The sequence below is a fragment of the Ziziphus jujuba genome, chromosome 4 (assembly GCF_031755915.1).
Source record: "Ziziphus jujuba cultivar Dongzao chromosome 4, ASM3175591v1".
Classification (NCBI taxonomy): domain Eukaryota; kingdom Viridiplantae; phylum Streptophyta; class Magnoliopsida; order Rosales; family Rhamnaceae; genus Ziziphus; species Ziziphus jujuba.
The window spans coordinates 22,352,776-22,358,417 of NC_083382.1; the positions used below are offsets into that span (position 1 = coordinate 22,352,776).

General features: G+C 29.3%; 1 long non-coding RNA gene across 1 annotated transcript; it reads left to right on the forward strand.

Annotated features, from left to right (window-relative positions):
* The first annotated feature begins 1,888 nt into the window (after positions 1-1,888).
* LOC112491206 (uncharacterized) lies at positions 1,889-2,646 on the forward strand. Its single transcript, XR_009638523.1, has 3 exons — positions 1,889-2,035; positions 2,164-2,299; positions 2,401-2,646. It is a non-coding gene; the product is annotated as an uncharacterized LOC112491206 (long non-coding RNA).
* Positions 2,647-5,642: the final 2,996 nt, after the last annotated feature.

Sequence of the window (5,642 nt, forward strand, 5' to 3'; positions counted from 1 at the left end):
TAATACTTTATTAGTAACATAATAAAGGTAAAAATAAAACAAAACAAAAATGCGGGCTTGATCCATATGTGGGTCAGATGGCGGGCAATGGCCTATGCCTTTTTAGGTCCTTTAATTCTTTTTTTAAAACTATATTAGGATCAATTTAGAAGTTAATTAATATGTATATTTGACATCCTTAATTATAAATTACCCAATAAAGTTTCATGTAATAAACTATTACTATAAAAAGTTTAACTTAAACATTCATCGTATTTACTTACATAGAATGAATATTATCTATACCTTTAATATATAATAATTTCATTTTTTTTTTTTAATAATCAAGTACTAGAACATATTTAAGTTTTGCATTGTTAATGTTTTTTAATAGAGTCTCTATTTATTGATTTTACTCAATAGCTAATTCTTTTAAGTAATCACATGAAAATTTTCTTAAAATATTAGCGTTAGTTAAATTGGAACAAATTTGTCTATAGATATATATATATCCATATTTTTGCTTGGTAAAAACATTATTTATTTATTTGTTCTTACAATCTTTGTCATTTTTCTCTAATAAATTATTATTGATATAATATAAAAAGAAATTTTCAAAATTTGTAAAATTATACATTATATTGTATTTAAGTATGATATATGAAAGGAAAAATATATATACTATAATCTTTTTTCTTTTTTGAAAAAATGTCACATTAACCTTGCCCCCAAAACGAGGCATCTTGGCTCCTCCCCAACCTTAACAATTATCATGTCATGTGTATATGTATGTAAGTCTATGCATTTATATGTATAGAGTATTTCTTTTATTATACAAATGCATACCTATAGTAAAATAGACATAGCAGTCAAAATACATATATAAACCATAAAAAATATTGTATTACATTTTCCAATTACATATAAATATTAGATATATCAGATAAATTACATATAATTTGACCGGATATAACACATAAAACATGTGTTAGTAACAAAGTTATATATATTATATAGGATTAGGTTGTCCATTTTATAATTGGTTACATATGCATTTATTAGCTGGTATATATACTTATACATATAATTATATGTGCATTTATATTTGATACTCTCAAATAAATTTTTACAATTATTTGTGAATATATATTAGTAATTTTACAGACATTGATTAATATAACATTGATTAATTACATTGTATGCACCATTATATTGATAACTAACCATTAATACTATCTAGGAATATATAAACATTGATATTTTAAAAAAAGGTTAAAAATAATATTAAATTAGTTATAATATTAAATATAATTTTTTTTACTTTTTTATAAATAAGAAAATTTAAAATTTAAAATTTTTAAATTTGTTTTTTATTTTGTAAAACAAAACTTTTAATTTAATTATGTAAAAAAAGAAAAATAAAAATTTCATTTTGACTTGAGGCGGGCAATTTGCCACCTATAATGTTGGGTCCCTTTCCTTGGAGGTTAGAACATTGTTTACCCTAATGGAGTGTTTGGTAAAAGGGAAAATATTGAAGGAAACTGATTCTTGGGAATCAGTTTTTTGGGATTCAGTTTTCTGAGAATGAGTTTTTTTGAGATTCTTTTTACATTGTTTGATTAATTATAGATGAAAATAGGACTTATAAGTAATTAAATAAATTTATACATTAAAATTAAAAGATAAAATTGTATTTAAAAAAATACGTAATATCAGTTTCTCATGAAATTTTAAAATGACACCTCTTTAGTAGGATCCACTTACCTACATTACGAGATTTATTTTCCACTAAGGCCCACAAATTCTTTCTCTTAAAAATATCCAAATAGAAAAAAATTTCACTTTTCCAAAAAATTTTAAAATCCCACTAATTTTACCATTATCCAAACAATCCATCGGCATTTACCCTAAGCCCCTTTTCTTGAAACGTTGCAGCGCTTTCACCCATCAGCCACGCGACTCAACATCTATGCGTCTCCTTACATAGCGCATCTCTTTGGTCGGTGATGTGCCATCTTCTCCGATTGGCAACTTCTCTGCTTCTCCATATCAGGTTCTTTCTTGGTTTCTTTGCTCTTGGTTTGGTTTTTGGTTTTCTAGTTTATTGGGTTTTTTGGTTTCTTTTTCTTGCTTTCTTGGTTTGTTCTTTTTTTAGAAAATAACTAGGTAGTTCCAACATAGATTTGTTTTCTCTCCACGGGGGAATAAGTGGTAGACAAGGTTTTGTCGCTCTACAAGTCAGTCTCGAAGAAAAGAAAGCCTCAGGGTCACGAAGTTACTGTCTTAGCTGCATTTCTCGTCTCCTCTCCTTCTCAAGGTCCTTCCCTCAAAACCCATCCCAACCATTTTCTCGGAAACCAAACATAGTTGTAATTTTTTCCCTTCTTTAATTTTTAATTTTTTAAGTGGTCAATGCAGACGTGGAAGTTATTTCACTGGGAACCAGCAAGAAATGTATTGGGCAATCCCTCTTGAGCGCCTGCGGTGATGTTGTCAACGATTCTCATGCCGAAATTGTTGCTCAAAGAGCTTTGTTAAGGGTTTTTTTAAAAACTATTTTATTTTAATTTCTACTTATGTTTTTGTTGCTTCTGTGAAGAATTCCCATTTGATGGAAAGAAGATCAAATGGGAATGTTGTATTTATGTTAATTTCTTGGTAGTCCTTTACCCAAGTATAAAAAATATATATATTTATATATTAAAAAAAAAGTTTGGATTTCTTTATGAAATTTTGACCCTTTTTTTAATTCAATTAGCAATTTTTGACTTTTTAATTTGCACTAAACTATGGGATTGGTAACTTCTTCTGTTATGTTTCAAACTTTCAAATTTATGAATTACTACTTCTAATTAATTTGGACTGTAATACTGTAAGTAGTTGTATGATTTAAATTGATTACACAGACTTGATTTTTAAGTAAAATTAGCGCTAGTATGAGGAAATGTTTTATTTGAATTAACTGTCTTTCTAGGTTCTTTTATGCACAGATTCAGTCCCTTTTAAAATAAAATAGTAAGGACAAGCGTGATGATGGAAGCAACACAATGTGAGGTGCTAATGTCGAAAACTTGCTTTTTCAATTCCGCCCTCATGGTCTAGGACAAGGAAAATTCAAAATGAGGAAAGGTTAAGAGTGGCATATGTACATTTCACAGCTATCATCTAATTCTTAGTACCTGCTTAATATGGAACAATTACTTCTTTATGTTTTCTTTTTGGACATAATCGAGTCTTCGTCTTACCATTTTAAGTTCAATGTAGGTGTGATGTACAAGCTTTCAATTAAACAAGTAAAATGGATTTAACATTCACAAACAACCAGCAAAGGAAGTTGCTGGAAACTCTGGTTGGTCACCAAGCTATTTCATATATTGAAGAAGATAAAAATTGTAATTTGAAAGGTGGCAAACTGTTACATATATCAACCTAGAATGAAAATGATGCATTTTAAACAATTATTCTAGAAAGATTAAAATGCTGTGTTTTTGGTTTGTTGGTAGTTTAAGTCACTTGAAATTTGGCACATGCAAACTAATGGTCATAAGATTTGAATTGGATTTCATTTGTCTAGTACTGTAGCACTATGTTCTCCCTTGTTTTAGCATCTATTGCTGTTCATGATGAAGCTGCTACTACTTTGAGCTTGCTGTTGCTACTGCTGGTGCTGCTGTGTTGCTGCTGGTGCTGTTGCTAGTGCTGCCATGCTGCTGGTGCTACTGTATTGCTGTTGTGTTGCTGTCGTGCTGCTGCTGTTGGCATGTTTCTGCATGTTGTGTGGCTGTTGTTGTTTTTCTTCACCTCCATCAAGGTGGTAATGATTCATCCAGTTCAATATTATCTCCCCTTTTATTAAGAGAAGGGGATTCTCAATCATCCAGGACCGAGACAAAGAGTTTGATAACTGGGAAGGCTTTGGTAGAGCATAATGGTAATAGTTCTTAACACATTAATCTTCCCTCTTCTTCCTCATCCTTATGGTTTTCTGGCTTTTGGGATATCCCACTACGCGAAAATTGATATTTAGCGACGCTACAAAACAAACGCGTCTGAAAAAACAAAACCGCGACACTGAGGTTCATGCGTCAGTAAAAATTTCAATAAATATACGATGCATCCAAAAACTGTCGACCTCAAAAGGTCGCTAAAAACAAAAAACACGCGACACATCTGTTAAAGGTCACTGAATGTGGGGCTGACCAATACTGCATGTACATTTTATCTGAATTGCATTATACGTTTAAATGCTACTCATGAAAAATGAATACCAACCACTAATCTATGTTTACATAATAATAAAATTTAATTATACAAGGTTGTTGTTCAATTATATAATTTTTCTTGTATAGGTTGTTATTCAATTATATAATTTTTCTTGTATAGCTTATTCTAGCAAATCTCTTAAATAGTATTTTTTTATTTCAACTACAAATAATCAGTAAAAATATTAGAGCAATATAACTAAGCTGTTTTTTTTTTTTGTTATTTGTTTTTTTTTTTTTAATAGAGGTAACAAACGACGTACTATTTAGATTGTGTCACCTATTACCTTCCCTTTACTTTTTAATTTTTTTAAGTTCTTTTAAACAATCTAATTTTATTTCAACAATAAATAACCAGTAAAAATATTAGAGTAACAAAACAGAGTATTTTTTTTTTTTTAATATATAGTTCATAGGCAATGCACTATTTAGAATTTGCGTCGCCTGTTCTCTCCTTACCTTTTTTTTTTTAAAGTTTTTTTAATAAATTTATTTTTATTTCAACAACAAATAACCAATAAAAATATCAGAGCGCCAAAACTGAGTTTTTTTTTTTTTTTTTAAATTTAACAGGTGACGCAACATTTTTCAACAAATGCATCGTCTTTCTTTTTTTTTTTTTTTCAATTTTTTTATAACCATGACAAGAATTGAACAAGGACCTGCTACACTTTCAAGAAATCATCACACTACCAGGCCAAATGACTTGTATATATTAATACAACAAAAACTAGCTAATATAGTGTTAGACGACGCATTATTTAAAGAATGCGTTGCCAAATAGATGAAAAAGCAACGCATTCTTCAACAAATGCATCGCCTTTTCTTTTTTCTTTTTTTTTTTCAATTTTTTTGTTTAAACATTGAGAAACCCATAAAAAAAATAAAATCAAAATAGGGTCATAACAAGAATTGAACCCAGGACCTCCTATACTCTTAAAATACAACAAAACTAGCTAATATAGTGTTAGACGACGCATCATTTAAAGAATGTGTCGCCAAATAGACTAGCTAATATAGTGTTAGACGACGCATCATTTAAAGAATGTGTCGCCAAATAGATGAACACATTCTTCAACAAATGTGTCGCCTTTTTTTTATTTTTCAAATTTTTTGTTTAAACATTTAGAAACCCATAAAAAAATAAAATCAAAATAGGGCCATAACAAGAATTGAACCCAGGACCTCCTATACTCTTAAAAAATCACCACACCACCAGACCAAATCATTTGGATGTAATAATATAACAAGAACTAGCTAATATAGTTTTAGACGACGCAGTCTTTTAAGAAAGAATTGCTAAATAGACAAAAAGGCGACGTATTTGTCAACAACTGTGTCGCCGTTTCACCCAACCAATTTTTAAACTTTTTTTTCAATTTGAAAGTTATTTTTAGT